Below are 12,483 nucleotides of genomic sequence, written 5' to 3'. Positions count from 1 at the left end.
TCATTTATATTGAAACGCCAGAAAGGGCAAATCTATAGAGGAAATAAAGCCCATTAGCGGTTGCATGTGGCTGGGGCTAGGGTGGAGGCAGTGGTGATTGGCTGTAAATAGACTCAAAGCAAATATGGGGGGTGATGAAAAAGTCCTAAAAATTGATTCGTGATTACTTTGTGCAACTCTACAAAGTGATTACAACTTATTTAATTTAACCTTACAATGGATGAAGTTAAGGCAATGTAAATTACACTTCAGTAAAGATTAAAAAAAAAAAGAGGAATAGACATAAAAGACTAGTAGGCTTTGCATGGTATATTCATGGTAGATTTTATATAACTGAGCCTGGAAAATGAGTATATGGGTAAAGACTACATAAAATATTAAGAATACTTATAAAAGATGACAAAACTGGAATCTGAGGAAATTACGAAAGCCAAAACTATTAATGTTATTGAAACAGTAATATTTTTAAAATTATATGCTACTAAAATTTGTTGTTTTTTTTTAAATAACTTTGACCTGCTTCCTTGTCCTGGTATCAAATTCAGCTGTATCACATCCATTCTTCCTGAGTCAGAGATATGCTCCCCACCTCAGATAGTCTGCATCTGGATTTCTGACTTCAACGTCAGTGAAAGCACCTGTATAGTCTACTTCTGCTTTGCTCCAAGCTTATAAGACTACAATGTGAAAAATGTTCAAAGAAATACCTAAATATATTTTAGCTACATTTAAGACAAGAGAACCCCCTACAGACCATGAATAGAAGGGAAATCCTTAATGATGAGTAGATGCTGATGTTATCTGACTCATAGAAATCTGGATCGTGTTGGCCAGATTTCTCTGAGTTGAGCCAAATTTAAGAAATTGTAGATTACTACACATTTTAAGGAGATGGGAATACCAGACCATTTTACCTGTCTCTTGAGAAACCTGTATGCGGGTCAAGAAGCAACAGTTAGAACCCTGGATGGAACAACTGATTGGTTCAAGATTGAGAAAGGAGTTTGGCAGGGCTGTCCGCTGTCACCCTGTTTGTTTAATCTGTATGCTGAGCACATCATGAACAAAATGCCGAGCTGGATGAGTTACAAGCTGCAGTCAAGATAGGTGGGAGAAACATAAACAACCTCAGACGTATGGATGACACCACCTTAATGGCCGAAAGCAAAGAAGAACTAAAGAGCCTCTTGATAAGGGTGAAGGAAGAGAGTGAAAGAGCTGGCTTAAAACTAAATATTAAAAAAAAACTAATATCATGACTTCCAGCCCTATTACTTCATGGCAAATAGAGGGGGAAAAGGTGGAAGTAGTGACAGACTTCCTCTTCTTGGGCTCAAAAATCACTGCAGATGGTGACTGCAACTATGAAATTAGAAGACATTCGCTTCTTGGCAGGAAAGCATGACAAACCTAGACAATGTGTTTAAAAGCAGAGACATTATTCTGCCGACAAAGGTCTTTGGTCTTCCCAGTGGTCACCTATGGTTGTGACAGCTGGACCATAAAGGAGGAGGAGCACCGAAGAATTGATGCCTTCAAACGATGGTGCTGGAGAAGACTCCTGAGTGTTGCTAGGACAGCAAGGAGATCAAAGCAGTCAATCTTAAGGGAAATCAACCCTGAGTACTTGTTGGAAGGACTGATGCTGAAGCTGAAACTCTAGTATTTTGGTCATCTGATGCAAACTGTTGACTCATTGGAAAAGTCCCTGATGCTGGAAAAGATTGAGGGCAGGAGAATAGGGTAGGCATCAGAGGATGAAATGGCTGGATGGCATCACTGATGCAATGAACATGAATTTGGGCAAACTTCAGGAGATTGTGAGGGACAGGGAGGCCTGGCGTGCTGCAGTCCATAGGGTCACAAAGAGTCAGACACGACTGGGCAACTGAACAACACCACCTTTTTAGAGGGTAAAATGTGTCTTGCAAATGGGAGATTGAAACTGGGCTATATGCTTAAAGCAGGGAACTAGGACCATGTGTCTAAACAGTAAAACTAGATCTGAAGTAACTTCACCTGACACTGTTGGTGTTGTATAAAAAGAACATCTGTAAAAAAATTGAAATAGTAACCATATGCTGTGCGTGGGTATGGTGTCTGGAATAGAGCTGTACTCACGTGGGGGCACAGCCCCAGTCTTCCTGATTTAAGGCTTGCTCTGAAGCTATGCACCTTTGAAACACCATAGTCTTGAGCAACCATGAAATAATATGGCAATAAAGCAGATTTTTTATCAGTTGAACTGTGAGCAAGACAGAGAGTAAAGAGTTTATAAAGGATAAAACTCCCACATACAGAGAACTTGCAAGTAAGTGTTTTAGGGTATGTAAGGAAATGTATTGCTATAAGAGAGAGTGGATACATTAAATGGGGTATATCTGGGAAAATAACACAATCCCCAAAAAGAACTTAGGATATTTAAGAATTTCAAATGAAACAGTAACTCGCAATGAGAACAGAAGTAAGAATAGGCAGAATGATAAAGGGTCCTTTCCAAGGCATATTGGTGAAACTGAGAAGTTGGTGAAACTGAAAGTAAACTCTTCAGTGGATTAAGTTGACATAGCAGAATTGAGAATTAGTGAATCAAAAGTCTCAAATGAGAAAGTCTGGATGAGCAAATCATCTAGAATATAAAATAAAAAGACAGAAATTGACAGTTTGAATGTCTATCATTAAAAAATCTACGAACAGTAAATGCTGGAGAGGGTATGGAGGAAAGGAAATGCTCCTGTGTGTGATGTTGGTGGGAATGTGAATTGGTACAGCCACTATGGAAAACAGTATGGAGGTTCCGTAAAAAACTAAAAATAGAGCTACCATATGACTCAACAACCCCACTCCTGGGCATATATCCAGAAAAAAACAAAAACTCTAATCCAAAAAGATACATGCACCCATATGTTCATAGCAGCACTAGATAAAGATTTACTCAGCCATAAAAAGAATGAATTAATGCCATTTACAGCAACATGGATGGACCTAAAGATTATCATACTAAGTGAAGTAAGTCAGAAAGACCATATGATGTCACTCACACACTGTGAAGTCGCTCAGTCATGTCTGACTCTTTGCAACCCTATGGACTGTAGCCTACCAGGCTTCTCCGTCCATGGGATTTTTCAGGCAAGAGTACTGGAATGGGTTGCCATTTCCTTCTCTAAGGGATCTTCCCGACCCAGGGACCGAACCCAGGTCTCCTGCATTGTAGGCAGACGCTTTACCCTCTGAGCCACCAGGGAAATAAGATACAAATGAACTTATTTACAAAACAGAAGCAAACTCACAGACATGGAAAACAAACTTATGGTTACCAAAGGAGAAAGAGACTAGGTGGGGGAGATAAATTAGGAGTTTAGGATTAGCAGGTATAAGTCATTATATACGAAGTAGATACCAACAAGGACCTACTGTATAGCACAGCACGCTATATTCAATATCCTGTAGTAGACCATAATGGAAAAACAATGAAAAAGAATAGATAGATCTACAGCTTAACACTGTTATATACCAGAAACTACTACAACATTGTAAATCAATTATACTTCAATAAAAAATAATTTTTAAAAAGATAGAGGTTAAAAATATGAAAGAGAAGTTAAGAAACATGGAAAACAGACTGAGTAAGGAGTTTCCAAAGGTAAGAATAGTAGGTATCAGGGAAGAGATATTCCTTAAAGTTTGACAATATGCTGGATTTGGAGAGTGACGTGGGTCTTTAGATTGAAAAAGCCCACCAATTCCTTGGAGGATAAACAAAACAAAAATTTCCACTTCTAGGTCTGGTGAGTTGTAGATCAAGCACACACACACATACTCATTCTTGCAATTAGAAAAAAGCAGATTACCTATGAAAAAACTGGGAACCAGATTATCAGCTCATATATCAGGACCTGTAACTGACAGCCGGGTACAATGTAGTGATGGGTTGTGCCGCGCGGCCTGTAGAGTTGATTTACAGTGTTGTGTTGGTTTCTACCATGCCGCAAGGTGAATGTCATGCACATACATACGTCTACTCATTTCCAGATTCTCTGCCTATATCGTTCTTTACAGAATATTGAGAAGACTCCCCTGGGCTACTGGGTACGTCCTTGTTAGTTATCTATTTTATATAGTAATGTGTCTATGTCAATCCCAGTCTTCCAATTTATCCCCCTCACCCCACTTTCTCCCCTGGTAACTGTGTTTGTTTTCTACATCTGTTGACTGTTTCTATTTTTATGGTACTTGATTTGTATACATTTAATAGAGGTAAAAGAGAAAAAAGGAAAATTTTAAAGATATTTTTTAGTATACATTATCAGCCTATAGTGGCAATGCATTTGTTCATGGATTAGCATCAAATGCATAAGACTGTATGCTCAAAATTATGTAAAAGCATGTAGAATTTCAAAAGAAACAGTAGGTAAAATCTACTTTTTAAAGAGCTTAATTACATATTAGGAAAGGAAACTAAGGCTTTATGGGATAATAAAAGGACTTTATATTAACTCTCACTGTCCTTTATTTGGTGAGAGAAGTTCAGTGCAAAACTAGAAGCTCTTACACTCCTGTGATTCCTTTAAGTGAGCATGCATTCCAGTCTCTTGGAAAGCTCCTCCTTATTTCACGGTTGTGGTCGCTTCTCTTCTAGCTAGGACATACTACCCCTGAGTGGCTTCCTGGGGGAAGGGAACCTGAGCTCTGTTTGTCTTTTTTGCTTACCTTTGTCCTAACTCCATAGCTACTGCGTCTGAGCCTCTGGAGTTGGAGCTTAAGGGAGAGGTGGAGTGGTAGTGTTGTATTAGTTGCTTAGTCGTGTCTGACTCTGTGACACCATGAACTGTGGGTCTCCAGCCTCCTCTATCCATGGGATTCTCCAGGCAAGAATATTGGAGTGGGTAGCCATGCCCTCCTCCAGGGGATCTTCCTGACCCAGGGATCAAACCTATGTCTCCTGCATTGCAGGCAGATTCTTAGCATCTGAACCACCAGGGAAGGCCTATGGGGAGATAAGGGGAACAGAAATGTTCCTACTTGCTGGTACTGTTATAAGGTACCTTTCTATTGCCTGGTCTTGACAGATTTTTGAAACTGACTTTCTTTTGAAATTTCTTGGGTTCTTTGGACATCTCTTGTTGCTGAATCTCTTTCCTATGATTCTAGCTTACTTTCTCCTAAGACTCTAGAATTCTAGAAATAATGTTCAGTTTCTCCAGTGTTGAGCTCTGTTTACCCTTTGGGGTAGCCCTCCTAGGTAGAACCTAAGCCAGCCCTCCATTGGGACTCTCACTTTCAGATTTCCCAGATGGTTACTGAGAAACTCGCACGTTTAAAAAATCTGATTAATATCCGGGAGTTGAGGCTGACTCTGATGCAACAGTAAATCTCCGTCATCCTAGCTCAGCATTATCGGTATCAGGAGTGGGAGTCAGTCAGTCTGTCGTCCTTTTATCTGTGAGGAACATCAGTCTTTCCAAGATGTTCCATTAAAACTCCTCTCTCTTCATTTGAGGCAGAGAGGAAATACACTGGTTCACATCTTGGATTTTATTTTTTCTATTGATAGCCTAATAAGTTAACCTTTTACTAGTTCATGGACACTAGCAGAAGCCATGAGGCTCATGATTTAGAGATAATGGACTTTATTATTCACAGCATAGCAAGTAACAAGACTATTGAGTTTGCATTAGTTCCTGTAAACCCCAGTGGGGTGATGGAGAGGGTCTGAGTGGATGCCTGCACAAATAATAGATCACATTACAGGAGAGAAACAGAACTTGGAGAATCCACTGTTTTTATATTAATAGTAAGGAGTAAGTAAACCTATCTTTATCCCAGAGGGTGACATTCCCAGAGTATAAATAATATTACTATATTCGTTGTTTTGACTCTTTTACATTGTTTCTGACTTTGATAAAGAAAAGTTAAAAAAGTGAGTATTTTTAAGTTCTTCAGTGGATATAAGAAAAAAATCATAGGTTGCTTCTTTATCTCATCAATAAGCTCTCTTACTGCTTGGGATAGTTTTTCTCTAAGTGAAATGATTAGGGACATTTCTTGTTTCTGATCAAATAGTGATTAACAGATATTGTTGGGGTCTTTCTTTTTTCAGTAAGAAAAATAAAAGTTTCCTCATACTCATTACTAAGAGTATAACTGCCCTAATGTTCTGTTAACTTTTGCTATTTAAAAAGAATTGTTTTATCATACCATACTAGAGGAAAATAATTGCAGTAATATTTTCTCTGGACCTAAAAGACAACATTCTGAAGAATTTCTATTTAATTATGTGGTAAAACCTTAAAAGCACAAGTACTCATCCAGTAAGTAAATTCTGAGTTCAAATTGAATTGTAAAGATGTCATATTTTCATTATTTAAAATTGGACCAATAAGAATGGTGTTTAGGGTCATCAAACTGCTTATTGAAAAAGAACTGTATCAGTAAGTTAGTATGTAGTCAGTTAATTGCTACATCAAATTTTTGTTGCTACATCAAATTTTTGTTCATCTTTACTGCAATTTCACATCTTGCAATATCTCTAGCATTAAGAAAGGAAGTTACTTTGCGAAGTGGTTGCGATTATGAGCCAATACATGGCGAGGTATTAGTGGTTATTTGTGAACACTAATGTAGTACTACTTTCAGCAGTGCTGGTAGCTAATAGAAAGAGGTTAGGAACTAAAGGCTAAAGGACTGGGTCTGCCGTGTATTAGTTGTGTTACCTTGGGAAAGATACTTTACTTTTTAAAGTGCTTCCTCATCTGTAGAGTGGTTACAGTATATCTGGGCAATCTAGTTGTTTTATGAACTTTTTTCTCAATGGTATTATTGTCAGCATTCCTCTATTGGCAGATATACTTTATTGGTAAATAAATTTCTGTATCAAAAACTAAAGTGTCCCAAAGCTAGCTATATCTGTGGAGATAAATCTGTGTTTGGAAATATCTATTTCTTTGTTCTGGGGTGGGGGTTTCTGTGAGTCTGCACGTGGGCAGCATGTGTACCGGTGATGTGTGTGCAGGTGACAGCCCCTATTCATATGCGTGTGCTTACACATCTGTGTATTCTTTATAGATGCAGTTTGTACACACATATGCCTGTGTGTGTGCATTTGGGTATCAGAGGACTGAATAGCCCTGTCCCACTGTCGTCCACCGGGCTCCTCTGTCCATGGAATTCTCCGGGCAAGAATACTGGAGTGGGCTGTCATTCCCTTCTCCCTTCCAGACTGTCTTCCTGACCCAGGGATCCAGCCTGGGTCTCCTGCATTACAGGCAGATTCTTTACCATCTGAGCTACCAGGGAAGCCCCAGTTATTTCATTAGCATTTGTCTTTTGGAAAATGAAAGAAAAAAGGAAAACAGCATGATTTGCTCATATTTATGTTAAGTAAAAGTTTTAAATTTTATGTTAGTGTTACAGTAGGTACTGTTGCATTTTAAATTCCTTTGAACACTGTCAAAGGATATAGTATGTAAACTGTTTTCATACTGCAGAACCTTTCTTTTGAGACACTGATCTTTGTAAGCACTCAAGTTTGTCATGTATTCTCTTTTTTCGTATAAAAGGGAATAACAGCTTGAGATTTACAACTTCTCAAGCTATATATTCAGGAAATTTTGTTGGATTAGTATCGTTAGTAATTGTTTTTGGTCTTTTAACAGCTCAGCTGTTGTCATTTGTATGTTTTCCTATCTGTCTTACTTTTTCTAAGATTCTTTCTCTCCTTGTGAGTTATTAATTTGATTCTTCAGGCAATATAGAATAGTGATTAAAAGAGCAAACTCTGGAATCCCACTTCCCTAAGTTCATGTACTTGTTTCACCACTTAATTGAACGGCTTTCAACAAACTAACCTTCCCGCCCCTCAGTTTCCTCACCTGTAAAGTGAGGATAATAATAGCATTTATCTCATATGTTTTTATTGAGAAATGAATGAGAACAAAATAGAAAAGATTTCGTTTTATAATAATATAAATACGAGTGGCAAAGTGCCGTTTTCCTGGTGTTAATCTAGCTCTCATCTCATTTTTTCCTTTGGATCTTGCTTCCGTTCCTACTGCATCTACTTAGTCTGGTTAAGATTTCTCAATTCCCTGCCTACTATAGAATAGAATTCATTCTGAGAAATATCACCCTCTGTCCCTTCCTTTTCAGTACCTGAGGCAAAAATAATTGACTAGTATTTTGAGGCTTAGAGTTTAGGGTTTTTTTTTTTTTTTTATGTGTTAACAATATGGGAGAACTATCAGGACAAAAATTACAAATAAACAAGGGTGATATGACCAGGTTTCCAAAAATGTACAGTAAAATATGTTCCCAGTTCTTAGATTTTAAGTGGGACCAGTCTCTGATTTTTCTTTATCTAATTCCACAAATATTTTAGTCATTTCTTAGTGAATATTTATGATACTTCTTCTCCCTACAATTATTATTTCTTCTTTGTGACCTCGGGGTTTATTCTCTAACTTTTTAAAATGTCAGAGTACATGTGCTTAAGATCCCTTTCATGTTTAGAGAATGCTCCTCTCTCCTTCCCTCTTAATTTTTTTTAAGTTTTATTGAGATATAATTGACATATAACATCATACAAGTTTACGGGATATGCAGCATAACAATTTGATATATGTATATATTGTAAAGTGTACCACAAGAAGGTTAGTAAACACATCTATCACCTCATAATTTTATAATTTTTGTATGTGTAGATAGGAACTTTTCAGATCTATTCTCATAGAAACTGTCAGATATACAATAGAGTATTATTAACTACAGTCACTATGCTATCCATTACACTCCAAAATTTACTCATCTTATAACTGGATGCTTGTATACTTTGACCGTTCTCACCCATTTTCTGCCCCTGGCAACCAGGAAGCTGTTCTCTGAGTTGTTTTTTTTTGTTGTTGTTGTTTATTTTCAGAGTGAGCTCATACAGTATTTAACTTTCTTTGTCTGACTTATTTCACTTAGTATAATCCCCTCAAGGTCCATTCTTAATTTTTTCTTAAGCATTGCTAATGAATATTTAGAAACACAAGTAAGATTCATCTATAGTTTAAGAAATCCAGTTAGTATAACTCAGGGTTCCCTTTATAAAGGAAGGTTGTATGCAAGTTTCACTGTAGTAACCAGGGTGAATCGGAGAAGGCAGTGGCACCCCACTCCAGTACTCTTGCCTGGAAAATCCCATGGACGGAGGAGCCTGGAAGGCTGCAGTCTGTGGGGTCGCTGAGGGTCAGACACGACTTCACTTTCACTTTCACTTTTCACTTTCATGCATTGGAGAAGGAAATGGCAACCCACTCCAGTGTTCTTGCCTGGAGAATCCCAGGGACGGGGGAGCCTGGTGGGCTGCTGTCTCTGGGGTTGCACAGAGTCGGACACGACTGAAGCGACTTAGCAGCAGCAACCAGGGTGAATAGACTCACTGAAGTGAGAACCAAGAGCTTTGTGCGATACATTGGAACGTGAGATTGACTAGAGAGGGTGCCTTAGGCAGGAGGGTGTGTATGACTAGATCGGAAGTTACAACTTCCTCAGCCCCTTCCTGGGGCTTCCCTGGTAGCTCAGATGGTAAAGAATCTGCCTGCAGTGCAGGAGACTTGGGTTCAATCCCTGGGTTGGGACGATCCCCTGGAGAAGGGAATGGCAGCCCACTACAGTATTTGTGCCTGGAGAATTCCATGGACAGAAGAGCCTGGCGGGCTACAGCCTATGGGGTCGCAAATAATGGGACACAACTGAGTAACTAACACACACATTGGCGCCTTCCTCCCAGAGATTCCTTTGTGTCTACTAGTACTGAGGTTAGGGAGAAGAGATGGTTTTGGATAACCATGGGCTCTTGAGCATCCAAGGGAGAAGAGAAGGAGAATTCTAAGTGAAAGTATGGAAGGCAAGAATATTTTGCAGTTGTTATATACATAAGCCACTCTTCTGAATGTCGTGTAAGGAAACACGGGAGTCTCTTATATTCTGAAGCAAAGGAAGATTTATTATACCCTGCTTTCATTCTACATGGTTCCTGAGTAAGAGTTGTAATGTTTTGATTATGTATCTAGTAAGATGGGCTTTCCTTTTACTCTAATCTCTAATTTGTAAACAAAAGCATAACTATGTTATAATCCAGAGATAAACAGTATTATGTGGAAACTATAAGGTTGCATAGTCTAAGTTGGTATTCCAAGCAAAGTAGGGTGTGTATCATTATGTTAAAGAGTGGTATGTTAAAGAAAAAAACTTCTGGTTTATTATGATATCTCAAAGCCCTTTAAAAAGAGAGTGATTAGGATTGATCAGTTTTCAGATTATTTTTATTTATTTTTTTAAAGATTATTTTAAAAATGAAAAAGTACACACTGCTTTGATTAATCTGTAAGCATTATGGGCTCTTTTCTACAAGCTCTTTAAAAAGCCAGTTTTGAAACACCACTGCTGCTAAGTCACTTTAGTCATGTCCGACTCTGTGCGACCCCATAGACAGCAGCCCACCAGGCGCCCCCGTCCCTGGGATTCTCCGGGCAGAAACACTGGAGTGGGTTGCCATTTCCTTCTCCAGTGCGTGAAAGTGAAGTCGCTCAGTCATGTCTGACTCTTCATGACCCCATGAACTGCATCCTACCAGGCTCCTCCGTCCATGGGATTTTCCAGGCAAGAGTACATTGCCTTCTCCGTGAAACACCACTAAAACATCATTAATACTCAGAAAACACTTAATTTTATACCCCTGTCCTAATGAAATAACTTGTACAATTTGAAATTCTATTTATCTTTTATCATAGTCTGGCTTGATTTATAATGATTACCAACTAATTTTGATTCCTTTTCTCATGAAAATTAATATTCTCTAGAAGAAAATGATGTCATTTCAACAGAGAGCAAGGAACACAAATATTAACACAGATAATCTCATTTGTATACCTTTGTAAGGAAATCGTATGTGATGTCCTTAAAGCTACAAAGAGTTTCAAAACACTAGAGGAGACTAAGGATCTTACTTAAAATGAAAAATATAGATTTTCTTTTAGGTTCTCTATTTTCTTCCATGCTGATTCTCTTCTGTTTGCCACAGGTAAAAATAAATTTTCCCAGCAACCCATATGCTTTTCCCCTTGAACATTTATAGGCTTTAATAGCAACTGTCTATTTTGCTTTTTATTGCCATGGTTATTCAAGGTAAGCATTTTGCTAACATCTCTTAGAGAAAATCAATATATTTTACAGACTTTACTTTGTATTGGCACTTTGCCTTGTAAGTAACATAAAATTGGGCTCATTGTAGGTGTTCAAGGAGTACCTACTAATTGATTCATGTCATCATCTACAAGGAAAATATTAAGTAACTTGCCCCAAATTGCTAATGATTCCCTTTGAAAATGCTCAAGTTTTCCTCCTGGTCTGGCACAGTTTAAGACGATTGTATAGCACCTAAAATATATTAATAGTTTGATGAATTCCAAGCCATATTATAGAAATGACTTTTCTCTTAAGCCTTGGAGTATTACTGTTCCATTTAGGAAAATACCTAAGTTATATTTGTTTTTAAATATATGTCACTATAGCCAAGTGTCTGTCAGTGAATAAGTGGATAAAGATGTGGCATATATATTCAGCAATGAGGAAGAAGGAAATCCTGCCTTTGTAAACAATATAGATGAACCTTGAGGGCATTATGCTAAGTGAAGTAAATCAGTTAGAGAAAGACAAATATGGTATGGTATCACTTCTTTGTGATACCAGAGAAGAAAAGCCAAACTCAAAGAAACTGAGGGTTGAGTGGTGGTTGCTAGCGACTGAAGGGGAAAGGAAATGGGGAGTAGCCACAGGGTGCACACTTTCAGTTACAAGATGGATGAGTTCTGGGGACCTAAAGTATAGAATTTTGATTACAGTTAGTAATAGTGTTATTACGTCAAAGCTGCTAAGAGAATAAATCTCAAATTATGTAATGGGGTAGAGCTATTATGCTATAGTAGCATCATTCTGCAATATACAATAGCATGAAATCAACATGTTGTACACCTTAACTTACACAATGTTACATGTCACTTATATCTCAAAAAAGCTGGAAAATAAAAATTTTGTGACTAAAAGTAATATATAGTAAGATGTTAAATTCAAGTAACTAATGCTAAATGCCATAAGGATTTACACCATGGGATTTTGTTTTTTTTTAATGTTCAGAAATTAGTATACCAGATCAATTTTGTTTGTATAAGATGGGAACTTAGAAACTAATGTGATCCCTATATATTAAGAGATTGGGTTTGACTTTAATCAGTAGGCATATGAAATACTAGTTTTACACCTTAGAAAAAATGCTTAGAAGGGAAGATGTCTCTGGTGTTACAAAGGTAAAATATGAAATAATCTGGGGAAATTTAGTCAATGTATTTACCAACAACACTATTTAAATTGTGTAAGTGAAGCATTTGTAGCACATATTCTTATTTTCAGTGGTTTCAACTATCAAAAATTGGAGAATAAATC

At 37.7% G+C, this 12,483-nt stretch overlaps 1 protein-coding gene across 2 annotated transcripts in view; it reads left to right on the top strand.

Annotated features, from left to right (window-relative positions):
• GLCCI1 (glucocorticoid induced 1) overlaps window positions 1-12,483 on the top strand; it is a 105,662-nt gene that overhangs the window by 65,057 nt on the left and 28,122 nt on the right. The window lies entirely within an intron of this gene.

Source organism: Bos mutus, chromosome 4, assembly GCF_027580195.1.
Source record: "Bos mutus isolate GX-2022 chromosome 4, NWIPB_WYAK_1.1, whole genome shotgun sequence".
Taxonomy (NCBI): domain Eukaryota; kingdom Metazoa; phylum Chordata; class Mammalia; order Artiodactyla; family Bovidae; genus Bos; species Bos mutus.
This window is presented reverse-complemented; position numbering and strand designations above follow the sequence as displayed.